Source organism: Eumetopias jubatus, unplaced genomic scaffold (assembly GCF_037043125.1).
Source record: "Eumetopias jubatus isolate StellerSeaLion01/CBP00866 unplaced genomic scaffold, mEumJub1_p1.0 scaffold_15, whole genome shotgun sequence".
NCBI lineage: Eukaryota > Metazoa > Chordata > Mammalia > Carnivora > Otariidae > Eumetopias > Eumetopias jubatus.
In genome coordinates this window covers 52,152,957-52,168,410 of record NW_028274821.1, presented here as the reverse complement: position 1 = coordinate 52,168,410, position 15,454 = coordinate 52,152,957, and the positions used below count along the sequence as shown (strand labels likewise).

Genomic DNA, 15,454 nt, shown 5'->3' with positions numbered 1-15,454 from the left:
ACAGCATAATGAGGCCATAGGGGTGCTGACAATGTTAATTAAAGAATGATTTTAAAGTTCTCCAGAAGCCCAGGGAGAGTGTGTTTTGTAGGCCACTTTGCTGAGAAGGATGCAGTTCAGAACAGGTAAATTCCTTTACTGACAAACACTAATATGTTGTAACTACCTGGGGTGACTTAAGTCAGAGCTAAATTTTAAAGCACATCCAATTACAGTTCCTCTCTTATAAATGTAATGCACCGTATTTATTGGAGTCATTATTCTCTTGAGAAGATGAAGCACAGTAACCACACCCTATTTTTAAATATTTAGGCTACAGAGCTAAAATTTTAAACATATCTGGAGAGGTTTAGAAGTAGATATTGTACTGTTTCTATGCAGTGTCCCGATTTGCAGCAAAAGAGCTATAGGAACACAAGCCCTGACCTGACCAACTGAATTAGAACTTAAGGCTCTGGTCAAAAGAATCATGTTGCATAAATAGGTCAAATATGGACAGATGCTTCCTGCTGTTGTCTAATGAAACTTAAATTTTCAGTGGTCCCTCTGAATTTAACAAGGTCCCTAATTCCTAGCAGTAAAACTGGTGGTGATTCTAGTAGGCAGCTTGGCAAATGTAACCTCCTCTTGTCCATGCAGTAAGACTAACCATGTAAAGATTACATGACTTGATTGTACAACCTGATGCCAGCGTGAAACCCCAGTTGGAAAATTCACTATATTTTGTCATAAAAGCAATGAAGGTTTTTTGTTTGTCTTTAGTGATTCTTAATCACTTAGGAAATCTATAAATTGGAGTAGTATAGAGGGATAAAGCTGTTACATGCCTTAGAAGAGAATCTGTACTAATTATTATAATATGTTGCCAGCATGATTGTTTTGTAAGACATGTCCCACTGAGGTCCTGGGAACTGTAGCTACTGGTCTCCTAAGGACAGGAGACCTTCCATGAAAAAAGAAAGTTCTGGATCTTTGTTTTTGTGTTACAGTAAAGGGAACTCTGAAATGTTTTATGTTTAGACTGAATGTCCAAGATTAATCTTTCCTGATGGTTTTTTTTTTTTTAAGATTTTATTTATTTATTTGACAGAGAGAGCACAAGCAGGGGGAGTGGCAGGCAGAGGCAGAGGGAGAAGCAGGCTCCCCACAGAGCAGGGGGAGCCCGATGTGGGACTCAATCCCAGGACCCTGGGATCATGACCTGAGCCGAAGGCAGTCGCTTAACCAACTGTGCCACCCAGGCGCCCTTTCCTGATGGTTCTTTTGCTTGAATATCAAGCTCAATAAAGTACTTAACACCAACAACACTAATAATATATGAAGCTGGTCCAGTAATTAATAAAAATGAAGTTCAAACCCATTTAGATTTTTATACATCAACCAATAGCAATTCCCCTGAATTTTATTCATTCACCACATTCATGTATCCGTTCCTTCATTCACATATTAACACGTACCTGAATTGAGTGTCTTAAGTTGAGTGCGGCAGACACCCGGAGCTGTTAAGGTTGGGCTGGTTGAGCTTCTTGCCCTCAAGGAGACCACAGCTCAGTGGCACAGAGAGAATTCTAATAGTGTGGTGAGTGCTACCAGCCAAGTGCGACTGATGTGTGCAGGCACAGGGATGGAACAGCTAGCCCTGCCTCAAAGTCTGCTCTGTCTCCCTCAGCTTCATTCATCTTATTTTAATTTCGGGTTTTTTCTAGAGCCTGTCTGCTCCAGTTATGGCACCTTCTGTCTCACAGGCAGTTTGTTAGAAACGCAGCCATCTCAGACCCCATGCAGACCTGTTGAATCCTGATTTGCATTTTAACAAGATTCAAATTTTGTGATGTGATTAGAACTCCCCCTCTGTAAATCAGAGAGGTACCATTACCAATATATGCTCTTGCAAGGGTGAGCAGAGAGCGTGCACTCTTCATCAATGAGTGTTGGAATAATTGAGTAATAATAGCTCCCTTTTGATGTGTCTATTGCTTGGCAGTGTGGCTCCTCAATGACTCAAATACATGATTTTACTCATTTCCCTGTATAACTCATTTCTCTGTGTAACCTCAAGAAAAGAATACTTATTCCCATTTCGTACATTGGAAAACAGAAGCTTACAGAGTTTAAGGGATGTGTCCAAGGCCAGGCAGCAAGTAATAGCTGAGCCAGAGTATAAACCCAGGACTGCTTGCTTCCGAAGCCTTGCTCCTGTCCCTGCAGTACCTGCACAGACTCCCCAGTGCTGGAGACCTATCCCTGAACACTTGCTTTACACTGTTCCCTTTTATCTGTCAGTTTCATGATGGAAATTTAGTCCACCAAGCCCAACCAGCTCTAAAAGTGGAGTTACTTATTTTCTGCCCCAAATATAATTAATAATTGCTCTAAACTTGCTAGCATGAAGCCCTGGGCAGCTGCCAGGTCCTGAAGGCAGTTTTGGTCAGTGGTCGAATCCCACTGGTCTGCTTATTTACAGTTTTAGATGTTAGATGAATTACTTCTCTGCAAATCTTCAGGTAGACCCCACCTTGGGGGATCATTTGGGGAATAGTTGGCTGGCAGATGACCTATCAGAAACCTGGGCCTTAAGAAGACTGTTTCTTTGCTATGGGATGTATTTTACTCAGGGAATGCTTTTTGGATCAACTTTTAAAAGATTTTTTTTAATTCGTGGCATCTGCTTTTCTTTTCAAGTTTTTTTCTATTCAATGAAAGGAAAAGTGTAACATTTTACAATCATTGTAATAAGTGTGAACATTATGAGGTTATATGAAGACAAGTTAATAATCTCTCCTTTAATTTTCCTTCCCACTTCTTCCTCCCACTTTCTCCACAGATGGGCTTGCATCGTTCCACACCTTTCTCCTTCCTCACACTCATGTGCATATGCAGGGTTTTCAGTTTTACAGAAAATACTCCGCTATTGGCTTTTAATATGTCATGGACATCCCTCTCTCTGCTCTCCAATCTCACTTGCAAAATTTATTTTTCTTCACTACAAGGATTCTCAATTGGAGCAGGGGAAAATGAGACTATTTCAGTTTAGCTATGTCAGACTGAAGTTTAAGGAGCTATGCCTGTAGAGGTAGTGATGCAAAATAAAAGGTGCTTTTAAAATGTGAAAATGCCTATAGTAATCTGTAAGAAATTATCTTTCTGATCTATATTATTGAAAAAGAGTGGTTTATCCTGATATACATCTTTTTCTCTATTCTCCAAAACTAAATTGAGTGATAGTGACTCTTTCTGGGCAGAAAATATGCCTTATTCTGGCAAAATTATTGCAGCACCTACAATGTTCTAAAAGTATGCTGCACTCATTTCTATTATTATTATTATTTTATTTATTTTTTCATTGTGATAAGTGTACTGTTAAATCCCTATCACCTATTTCATCCATCCCTCCACCCACCTGCTCTCTGGTAACAATCAATTTGTTCTCTGTAGTTAAGAGTCTGTTTCTTGATGTGTGTGTGTCTCTCTCTTTTTTTCTAAGTTCATTTGTTTTATTTCTTAAATTCCACGTATGAGTGAGATCATATGGTATTTGTCTTTCTCTGACTGACTTATTTCGTTTAACATCATACTCTCTAGCTCTATCCATGTTGTTGCAAATGGCAAGATTTCATTATTTTTTATGGCTGAATAATATTCCAGTGTGTGAATATTATTCTTTATCCATTCATCTATTGATGGACCCATGGGCTACTTCCATAGTTTGGTTGTTATAAATAATGCTGCAGTAAACATAGGGTGCATGTATCCCTTTGAGTTAGTGTTTTTGTGTTTTGGGGGTAAATACCCAGTAGTGTGATTACTGGATCATGAGGTAGTTCCATTTTTCATATTCTGAGGAACCTCCATACTGTTTTCCAGAGTGGCTGCACCAGTTTGCATTCCCAAACACTTGTTTCTTGTGTTACTGATTTTGGCCATTCTGACAGGTGTGAGGCGATACCTTCTTGTAGTTTTGATTTGCATTTCCTTGATGATGAGTGATGTTGAGCATCTTTTCATGTGTCTGTTGGTCATTTGTATGTTTGTTTTGGAGAAATGTCCATATACCATATACTTTTGGGCTTATTTCTGGGTTTTCTACTCTATTCTATCTTGTCTCTATTTTTAATTTATGCCAGTACTATACTGTTTTAATTACTACTGCTTTGTAATATAATTTGAAATCTGGAATTGTGATACCTTCAGTTTTGTTCTTTTTTTTTTTTTAAGATTTTATTTATTGGGGACGCCTGGGTGGCTTAGTTGTTGAGCATCTGCCTTCGGCTCAGGTCATGATCCCAGGGTGCAGGAAGCCTGCTTCTCCCTCTCCCACTCCCCCTGCTTGTGTTCCCTCTCTTGCTGTGTTTCTCTCTGTCAAATAAATAAAATCTTTAAAAAAATATTTTATTTATTTGAGACAGATAATAGAGTGAGAGAGAGAGCACAAGCGGGAAGGAGGGTCAGGGAGAGAGGGAGAAGCAGACTCTCCACCGAGCAGAGAGACAGACGGACACAGAACTGGATCCCAGGACCCTGAGATCATGACCTGAGCCAAAGGCAGACACTTAATCAGCTGAGCCACCCAGGCACCCTCAGTTTTGTTCTTTTTGAAGATTGCTTTGGCTATTCGAGGTCTTTTATGGTTCCATACAAATTTTAGGATTGTTTGTTCTAGTTCTGTGAAAAATGCTGTTGGTATTTTGATAGGGATTACATTAAATCTGAAGATTTCTTTGGGTAGTATAGACATTTTAACAATATTATGATCATTTAAACAGATGCAGAAAAAGCGTTTGACAAAGTTCAACTCCATTCATGATAAAAACCCTCTGCAAAGTAGGTCCTGGGCTTTTGTTTGTTGGGAGTTTTTTGATTACTGACTCAGTTTCACTGCTGGTAATTAATCTATTCAAATTTTTTAATTTCTTCCTGCTTTAGTTTTAGTAGATTATATGTTTCTACAATTTATCCATTTCTTCTAGGTTGTCCATTTTGTTGGCATATAGGTTTTCATAATAATCTGCTATAATTGTTTGTATTTCTGTGGTTGTTGGTTTTTATTTCTTCTCTTTCTTAGTGATTTTATTTATTTGGGTCTGCTCTCTCTTTTTTTTAATGAGTCTGGCTAGAGGTTTATCAGTTTTGCTGATCTTTACAAAGAACCAACTCCTGGTTTCATTGATCTGTTCTGATTTGTTTTTTCAGTTTCTATATCATTTCTTTCTGCTCTAATCTTTATCATTTCCTTCTTTTTGCTGGTTTTAGGTTTTGTTTATTGTTCTTTTTCTAGCTCTTTTGTTTATTTGAGATTTGTCTTGCTTCTTGAGGTAGGCCTGTATTGCTATAAACTTCTCTCTTAGGATCACTTTTGCTATATCCCAAAGGTTTTGGATCATTGTGTTTTCATTTTCATTGGTTTCCATGTAATTTTTGATTTCTTCCTTGATATCTTGGTTGATCCAGTCATTGTTTAGTAACATGTTATTTAACCTCCACGTATTTTTGGTCTTTTCAGATTTTTTCTTGTGGTTGATTTCTAGTTTCATAGCAATTGTGGTCAGAAAAGATACATGGTATGACTGATTTTTTTTAATTTGTTGAGACTTGTTTTGTGGCCTAATATATGATCTCTTCTGGAGAATGTTTTATGTGTGCTTGAAAAGAATGTGTTTCCTGCTCAGGTTTTAGGATGGAATGTTCTGAATATGTCTGTTAAATCCATCTGATCCAGTGTGTCATTCAAAGCCACTGTTTCCTTGTTGATTTTCTGTTTGGATGACTGTCCATCAATGTAAGTGGGGTTCCCTTACTATTACTATATTACTATCAATTATTTCCTTTATGTTTGTTATTAATTATTTTATGATTTGGGTGCCTCCATATTGGGTGCCTAAATATTTATAGATTGTCCCCTTTATTATGACATAGTGCCCTTCTTTGTCTCTTGTTACAGTCTTTGTTTTAAAGTCTATTTTGTCCCATATAACTATTGCTACCCTGGCTTTCTTTTGACATCCATTTGCATGATAAATGTTTCTCCATCCCCTCACTTTCAATCTGCAGTTGACTTTAAGTCTGAAATGAGTCTTTTATAGGCAGCATATAGATAGATCTTGGTTTTTGTTTTTTGCTTTTTGCTTTTTTTTAACCACTCTGGCACCTTATGTCTTTTTATTGGCGTGTTTAGTCAATTTACATTCAAAGTAATTATTGATAGATATGTATTTATTGCCATTTTGTTATTTGTTTTGTTGTTGTTTCTGTAGATTTTCTCTGATCCTTTATTTTCTTGCTCTCATGGTTTGTTCGCTTTTCTTAATGATATATCTTTCTCTTTATTCTTTGCATATCTATTACTGGTTTTTGATTTTTGGTTACCATTAGGTTTGTATGTAACATCTTCTGCACATAGCAGTCTATATTACATTGATGGCCGCTTAAAAAAAAAGAATAACAAAAACTAAAAAAATGAAAGTATGCTGCCCTCATTTCTCTATGCCTATTCCTTTGCTCTCTTACACAACTTCAAAGACCCTACCACTTGAAAGGAAAAGATTATCTACCTTAATAAATAGCATAAATATACTTCTGTTTTCTGTTTTTCTAACCTTCTGGTTAATGTGGAATTGGCGCCAAATCGCTCTGCATGAAGGCATCTATTTTGTATTTTGACTCAGTGATAACCTCAAATGAACAGTTATAAATACTATATCTTGGGGGGCCTGGGTGGTGCAGTCAGTTAAGCATCTGACTCTTGGTTTTAGCTCAGGTCATGATCTCAGGGTCATGAGATTAAGCCCTGCACTGGGGTCCACACTCAGCGTGGAGTTGGCTTGAGATTCTCTCTCTCCCTTGCTCCACCCCTCCCACTCATGCTCTCTCTTGCTCTCTAAAAAAAAAGTAAATATTAAAAAATAATATATCTTGTTCTTTTTAGTCATGGAATACATATTAATATTTTTCATTCTATATAATTAATTATTCTTGTGATGAAATAATATATAAAAGATTTTAGAAGTGTAAAGTACTAGGAACACGTTTTTGCAATTATTATTACTTTTATTTTGATTTTCCTTTGTCCTGGTATACTTTATTTTCTAAATTTAAAAAAAAATGGCTATAAAGGGCGCCTGGGTGGCTCAGTTGGTTAAGCGACTGCCTTCGGCTCATGTCATGATCCTGGAGTCCTGGGATCAAGCCCCACGTCGGGCTCCCTGCTCAGCGGGGAGTCTGCTTCTCCCTCTGATGCTCCCCCCTCTCATGCTCTCTCTCTATCTCATTCTCTCTCTCAAATAAATACAAATCTAAAAAAAAATGGCTATATGATGTGCTATTTGGGGCTTTGATAAATAATCTTTTGGTTCTGGTTGTTGTTGTAGTTATTATAATCTACCTTCCAGATCAGTGATCCAGAAGACAGGGCAGTAGAACTTACCCGGACAGAGCCTACCAAAGAAAAAAGAATTTTAAAAAATTGAAGATTTTTTAGCTTAAGGGACCCGTGGGACACCATCAAGGGTAATATTCCCATTATAGGGATTCCAGAGGAGAAGAGAGAGAAAAGGGCAGAAAACTTACTTGGAAAAATAATGACTAAAAACTTCCTAACCTGAGGAAGGAAACATAAATCCAGGTCCAGGGAGCACAGAGAGTTCCAAATAAGATAAACCCAAAAAGATCCACACCAAGACACACTATAATTAAAGAGTTATAGAGAGAATCTTGAAAGCAGCAAGAGAAAAACAACTTGTTATGTACAAGGGAAACCCCATAAGATTATCTGCTGACTTCTGAGCAGAAACTTTGCAGGCCAGAAGGGAGTAACATGACATATTCAAAGTACTGAAAGGAAAAAATTTCTAATCAAGAATACTCTGCCCAGCAAGGATATCACTCAGAATTGAAGGAGAGATTGAGTTTTTTAGACAACCAAAAGCTAAAGGAGTTCATCACCACTAAACTGACCTTTCAAGAAATGTTGAAGGACTTCTTTAAGCTAAAAAGAAAGAGCATTAATTAGTAACAGGAAAACATATGAAAGCATAAATCTCACGGGTAAGGGTAAATATATAGGGAATGTCGTGGATTAATCACTTATAAAGCTAGTATGAAGGTTAAAAGACAAAAGTAGTAAAAATAATGGTAACTACAATAATCAGTTAAGGGATACACAAAATTAAAAATGTGACATCAAAAACATCACATGGGAAGTATAAAAATAGTTTTAGAATGTTTTCAAACTTAAGTTGCTAGCTATTCAGAGTGAATAGAGTATATATATACATGTATGTAGGCTGTCTGTGTAAGCCTCATGGTAACCACAAAGCAAAATCCTATAGTAGATGCACAAGAGATAGTAGGAAAAGAATCTAACTGAACATAACACTAAAGAAACTCATCAGACCACAAGGAAAGAGAGCAAGAGAAGAAAAGAACAGAGAAAAACTATAAAACAGCCAGAAAACAATGAACAAAATAGCAATGAGTACATACCTGTCAATTCACCTACTAATTTCCTTTTTTTGCTTCCAAGTGACCTCCCCTTGAAGTTCCCATTGTGCTCCCAGCATCTGAAGGCATTTATAAAAAAATGATTCTACTTTCACATGGTTACGTTTCATTGGAAATAAAGGCATTGAGTTCTAGTGAAAAGAGTACTGGACGGAGAGTCAAAAAACCTGGTTAAGTGGGCCCTGGAGCTATTGCCCTGTGGGACCTTTGGGCAAATCATGTAATCTCTTTAGACTTCCTGTCCCATTCCTTACTGCCATCCCCCAAGTTATACTAGCCTGATCAAGCTCTTTCCCACCACATGCCTTTGCATACACTGTTTCTTCTACCCTGAATGCCCTTCCTTGTCTCCCACCAGGCAAACTCCTACTTTTCTTTAAATGACCAAGTTCAAATCTCATCTCCTCTGAGAAGCTTTTCTTGAGCCCCTCTCTTAAATACTGTTAGTGGCTTTTTCCATTATGAGCAAACTCATAATTCTACAAACACTCATTTTTTAATGGTAATCTTTTAATATGTCATTGTGATTTGTGTATCTATGTGTGTATGTAGGGCTAAACCTCCCTTGCTAAACCATGAGCACCTCAGGGCAGGGGCTGTCTCTCATTCATCTTTCTCTCCCCAGGATCTACTGATGGAGAGTAGGTCTTCTTTACCTAGTTTGTTCATTGCAGGCATGGGCCTCATTTTCCTCATCTGGAGTAAGGGGGTTGGACCATATGGTATTAAAGCAGCACCATGGAATTCAACATTTAGACAAAGACCTTAAACAAGGGGACCAGGTCTGCAGACACCCAGCTAGGTGATATCTTGTGTGTACAGTGCAGAGGGGAAATGTGTCAGTGTAGTGAAATGTTTGGCCAGATTGCCATTTCACAATGGTGGGCAAAAGAGGCAAATTACCTCTTTTGATCTTTCTTGGTATGCTATCAGTCCTAATGTCTTATTATACTTTAAAGAATCAATAATCATTGGGAGCTGATTATGATAATAAATTCATAAAATGTTACTGTATTCTTTGCCCGAATCTTTACCAGGTTTGAATAATCCTTGCTTTGAATAATCCTGTGATGGTTTTTAACCTGGTCTGCTAGATTTGATTAATTAACTAAAAAGTGATGATTTTAAGAAATCAAAAACTGGCTGAAAATTTTCACTAAGTTTTTTATGTTTGTCAGAAAATAAACCGATTTTTGGATCCCTTGACATTGGACTAGAAGTGACTAGGAGAGTTGGTTAGTCCCATTTCTAGATTCATTCATTTATCCACTAACTATCCACTCTCCCACTCATGAACAAATATTTACGAAGGTTCTGGGTGCCAGGCTTTACACCATGTGCTAGGCATCCAGAGGACAGCAAAATACAGTCCCTCCTGACAGGGAGCTCCCTCTCTTGGGGGGGGGGCGGGGGGCGGAAACAACCAGGTGGTTGGCAGATGTTCATCTTATCCATTGTGATAAGAGTTATGATATGGGGGATACAGAGAGAGGATCCCTAACTCAGGGACAAGTATAGCTTCCCAGAGAGGGGTCTAATCTTGGATCTGAAAGATGAGTAGGAGGGAGCCAAGAACAGGGGTCAGGGAGGGTCAGAGGAGGACAGAGCTCAAGGCAGACAGGGTGCAGCATGCTCAAAGGCCTAGCAGTCAGAGAATGGTGCTCTTGGAGCACCTAAGAGGTATATTCTGAATTGGGTATTGAGTTCAAAGGAGTGAGTGTGGTGGCATTGAGTCCAGGTCAGGGTGGGTCCTCTAGGCTGTGGTGAAGCACTTCGGATATGTTATGAAGGCAATGGAGAGCCCTTGAGGACTCTGAGCATGGGCCTTGATCAGATTTGTGCTTTAGAAAGATCACTCGTGTGATTAAGTCCCGTGTGATTAAGTCAGGGCTACTCAACTCAGTATGGAGGATGGGTGATATTACTCCCAAAGAATTTTTGAAACAGTTGTGTGTCTGTTTTTGATTTTGTTCTCTAATACATTTGTCTACTGACCTCACCTTCCAAGACTTAAAGGGAAGAGCATAACTTGGGGAATCCCACTGTTTAGTCCCCATTTCTCATGTTTTATTTATACCACAAACAGAAATACACACTACCTAGATCTTGCAGAGGTAAATAGTTTGTTGCATAAGCTTTAGATCTCTTTTTTATTAAAGAAATAAAACATTACAGATACACCTAGAGCTATACACCCATTCTTTCCTACTCCTTCCATCTCCAGAGGTAACAACTGTCTTGCAGTTGGTAAGCATTGATCCCTTGCATTTTTTTCCTACTATATATGACTGAATCCATAAGCAACATAAAACAGATTTTCAGGTCTTTTTAATACCTATGTGACTGTTTTATAGATGCATCTGTGTTGAGAGTGTAGAGAATATAGTGTATTCTTTGATAGGTGGACATTACTTGTATGGTAGCAGACTAAATGCCTTCCTGGACAAAAAGGAAATAGATTCTTTTCTTATCAGGTGTGGCGGTTCCCTTTCCAGGGGCCTATTCCCAGCTAGGGAAATTTGTGTTTTCACTTGCAGCTCTGGGACCCTGCATGCCACCTTCCAACCCCCACCCCACCCATATAGACAGAGTTTGCATTTATCTGCTGATTAGGGAAATCCACGCCTCACCACCTCCAATGTAAGCAGAATTCTATGCCAGCAATATAGTCTTCCTCTCTTCCCATGATAAGAGCAATGAGCTTAGTGTTTTGGGGTAAGTTTCAAGGCAAAAGTGGCTTGAGTTCAAGATGAGTTAACCCCACCACACTTGTTTTTGACTTAAGTCCATTTTACTGCCTTTAAGCATGAGAGCCCAGGATTAGCAGCTGTTGGGTATAGGTTTAAGGTCTGACAGAAGCCTTTGCAGAGGCATCTACTGCTTTCAGAACTGCCTGGGAATCCCCCACACAAAAGGCTTCGGTTGGATTTCTGTGCATAGCTGAGAATTCTTAAATGACAAGGGGAGAAAACCACAAGTGAAAGAGAAGTAAAAGGGAATACTGTCAACAAAAGGCTGTGCTAGGGCAAAAAGATACGTGTGAGTATGAAACAGCAGAGAAAAGCTGAAAAATGAGCCCCAAATGGCTGGAAAGAAAACCCAGTGGCAACATCCAAGTTTTCCAAAATGAGGATGGGAACCGAAGTTATCTAAAATCTGCACCAGCCATGATCATTTGAAACATCATGTCTCACCATTGTAGTCTGTACAAATTACCCATCCTTCCAGAATAAGTAGGAACAATTTTGAGCCCCTGCCATGGGATGGTTATAGCTCTCTACTAGCACTCTTGGCCCTAGCACGAGATAAGCCGTCACTGGCAGCCTTGAAATGTGTGTCCCGTAAGCCACATTTCCCCCTGTGAGCCAAACACATGTCATGGTGTTCTGCTGGGTATGCAAAGGAGTGTCCCGTGTGATTAAGTCAGGGCTACTCAGTGGGTGCATTGTGAACCCTCGACAGACATGACACCAGTCTTGAATCTCTGTAAAAAGTTACGTCTGTAGTGTACCATGCTATCTGCGGAGGTTAGATTTCTAAATCACCTGACTCTGCTGCTCCAGCAGCTGCCACACTGTTGAGCTAAACGCAGGAAGATTTTGTCTTTATTCCACTGGATACTCTCCATCTTCTGCCTCCCATCCCTCCCACAATAGGATAGGAAACCAGTTGGTAAGGAAGGTTGGGAAAAGCATTTGCAGACTTCCAGCCCCAGGGGCAATATCGAGCAAAGTATAGGAGGGCCAGTGTGAGGCTGGGAGACAGCAGGTGAATAATCTGCACCAAACTCAAAGGAAGCCACTGTGTGTATTGACAGGCCTATGGACTGACCTGGCTTGGAAATCTCTGTCCAGTCTGAGACAAGTTGGCTCAATAGGTCATTTCTCTCATCTGGAAGTAGAGATGAACACAGAGTAGTAAAAAAAAGCTAGAGCCTGCACAGAAGAGGTCATGAGTGAACCAACCTAAGAGAAGGCAGAAACCAAACTGAAAGGCAGAGAAAAAGATACAGAGCATCAGAGTGAGAAAGATATACGTGGAGAACCTGTGGAAATAGTTGAGTCATTTTAACAGCAGACTCAAGAGTGACGATCACCAGACCCCTGCTCCTACAGGTCAAGTGATCAGCTTAGAGTGGGAAGGTAATTGATTGATGGACCAGACCAATGAGCCCAAATGCATCTAGAGAGTTGATTACTCATGGCACGACAAGCAGTATGAGCTTTATGTTCACATCAGTTCTCCCCTCCTCTCCGAGTCCCATGGGTAGATGTGGACATGGGCCCAGGTGGGTACTGAGCACACAGGGTTCTGTTTCACAGTGAGCCACACTGAGCTTAGGAAACCCCCAGTTTTATAGGGGGACCTGCCAATCCTCCTTTCCAGAAACAGTGCCGTTATATTTATTACCCTAGATAATGCAAACAGATCTTTGGGTTGGGGATTTTCCCTGTCTTTACTATGCTAATCAGGAAACAAATGTGCCCTGTGATCTGGAGAGGGATACTATCTCTAGTCTCCTAGGCTGTTTGCTAAGGCAAACGTCCCAGAAAAGATAGTCTGGTATAAGACTTGTAGAAACACCGTGGAGAATTGTCTCCCAACACTAAGGACTCTTAGCTACCTTGGCTGTCATTCCAGTTTACATAAGGCCAAATCCTACTTTATCTCCCATTTAGATCCACACAAAACTCATGTTTTCCTTATTGCTTTTACGTCCTTTTTTTTTTTAAGACTTTATTTATTTTAGAGAAAGAGCATCTTGAGCAAATTCCACGCTGAGTGTGGAACCTGACGCAGGGCTCAATCCCAGGACCCTGAGACCATGACCTGAGCCAAAAGCGAGAGTCGGACGCTCAACGGACTGAGCCACCCAGGTACCCCACTGCCTTCACATTCTTAAAAGCACCACTCCTCCCCCTACACTAGCCTGGGTGGCTTTCTGCTCCTCACCTCTAGAAGAGCAAGACTAACATAAACCTGGAAAATTAGGCTGTAGTCAGAATGTGGGGCCTTGGGTGCCAGGTAAAAGTTATAATCAAATAAGAAACCCTGACTCGTAGATGCCACAGGACCAGCATCCATTTTGCTCGATCCAGTTAGGCTTCTGTTCATTTGGGACATGACTGCCCAAGATACCAGAAATTATTTCTATTCATCGCCTCCATGATGCTTGGGGCACTGAATCTGAACCAGAACCCCAGGCCCACCATCCAAACTAGCCCTTACCCCTTGTCTACACTTACAACATTTGCTCTTGTTATTCTTAGCATACAGACCATTTGTAACTCTGTGCTGTGTGTGTGTGTGTGTGTTTAATGGCTTCTCCCTCACCAGACTCTAAGCTCCATTAAGTTAAGAATCATGTCTGTTCACTAGAGCAAACCCAGCCTGATGTAGCTGGCACTCAAGAAATACTCATTGAATAAATTAAATGTGGGGTTTTTTTTTACCCTCTTATTGTAAAGAGTCTTGAGTATCAGCTCAGCAAGTTTGTACTTACATGGTTAGCAATAGTTAATAGTATAGAGTAAGTGATATATAGGAGTATTTGCTATGACCCTTATTGTTATTAATATTTTATCAGTATTTAGGTTGGATGCCAGTGAGACATCCTGTTGAAACTGTCCACCTGGCAATGGGAAGCTCTGGTTTAGACCTCAGATGAGTGGTCTGTTTAAAAATAGTGGCAAGGCCAGTTTTCCAGGGTAGTTGATGTGTTGTCAGAGTTTCCATTAACTGAGGTATCATGGTCACTGTCACTGAATGTGTCAGAGTCCAAGGCTCGCTTATCCAAGGTGGGGACCTGGACCTGGTTGTGTGGATGTATTTGCTCGCTCGTACCCTGCTGAGCCTGATGCCTGGATATGAGCCCCTACAGAAAAGCCCAGGATTGTGTGGATTCCTGAGGGTGTGTGTGTGTGTGTGTGTGTGTGTGTGTGTGTGTGTGTGTGTGTGTGTGTGAAAGAGAGAAAAAGAGATGAGAGATGGGCAGGTGGAGTCAGAGGAGTTAATATGTGCAACCTTTGAGTCCATGGGGCAGGTGCAGGGCTCTGGAGGTGGGCACACCTGCAGTGCAGCAGGAATAACATCTGGAGCAAATAGAAGGGAACCATCCTGGGACCACTGCCTGTGGAGACTTCACGGTAACCCTTTAATGTGGACGGGTTAGAGTGACTTCCAGATTGGAGACTAACTTTGTAATAAAAAAGTAAGCTAGAGTAGGTTAACTACTTTTTTATTTAAAGTAGAAACAAGCTCAGAATAATGTACTTTAGTCTGCTCTCTGCTTACGGCTTCCCACCCATCAGCTTTGTGCAGGGAGAAATGTGCACTTCCTATGGTTTCCTGTCCCTCCCAGGTTTCTGTTTTGTTTCTTTTGTTGTTTTAATATTGGTCCATTATAACTAGAAGCACAGAGACTACCTTCTCACCTCCACCTACCTGATAGGCAGCAGACTTTTGAGGAAACCCTGGGAGGATCAAGGTCTTCTGAAGAGCTCTTGACTAGCCCTTCCCCCTCATCTCCTTAACTAATGTTTTTGTCTGAAGGAAGCCCTTATGAAGGACTTTGATCACTTCTATTTTCACCCATCCTTAGCCCCAGACAATCCTGACAAGTTGTGCATTTTTAGAAAAGCCTATGTTATGAAATGCAGGTAACATCTCTCACTTGGGGCATCCCTGCCCCTCAAAGACTTAGGTAGAACTTAGTCCAAACCCCAGTTCCTGGCACTGCAAGTTCAACATGGCCCCTCACCCCTGCTCTGGCTACTCTTTTGCTTCTCTGCCCCCCTCATCCCTGCTCTGGCCCAGCTTTTGTTCTCTACCCCTGCTCCTGAATCGTGCGGTCTCATTTCCACTCAGAATCCAACCTGGACTCCAAGTATTAGCCTCTTGCCATATCTACAACAAATCCAGTGGAAATCAACATTTTCCCGGGTCTTTCGTTTTATTA

The 15,454-nt window shown here is 40.3% G+C and overlaps 1 protein-coding gene across 2 annotated transcripts in view; it reads left to right on the top strand.

The window, feature by feature from the left end:
* Nucleotides 1-15,454, top strand: part of MOB3B (MOB kinase activator 3B) — a 186,988-nt gene that overhangs the window by 23,454 nt on the left and 148,080 nt on the right. The window contains exon 1 of one of the 2 annotated variants that reach the window (XM_088018945.1): nt 13,294-13,373. The exons of the other annotated variant lie outside the window; for it this stretch is intronic. The gene's annotated coding sequence lies outside the window, so the exon portion shown is untranslated. Of the gene's footprint in view, nt 1-13,293; nt 13,374-15,454 lie in introns of those variants that run through there. 2 annotated transcript variants of the gene reach the window in all.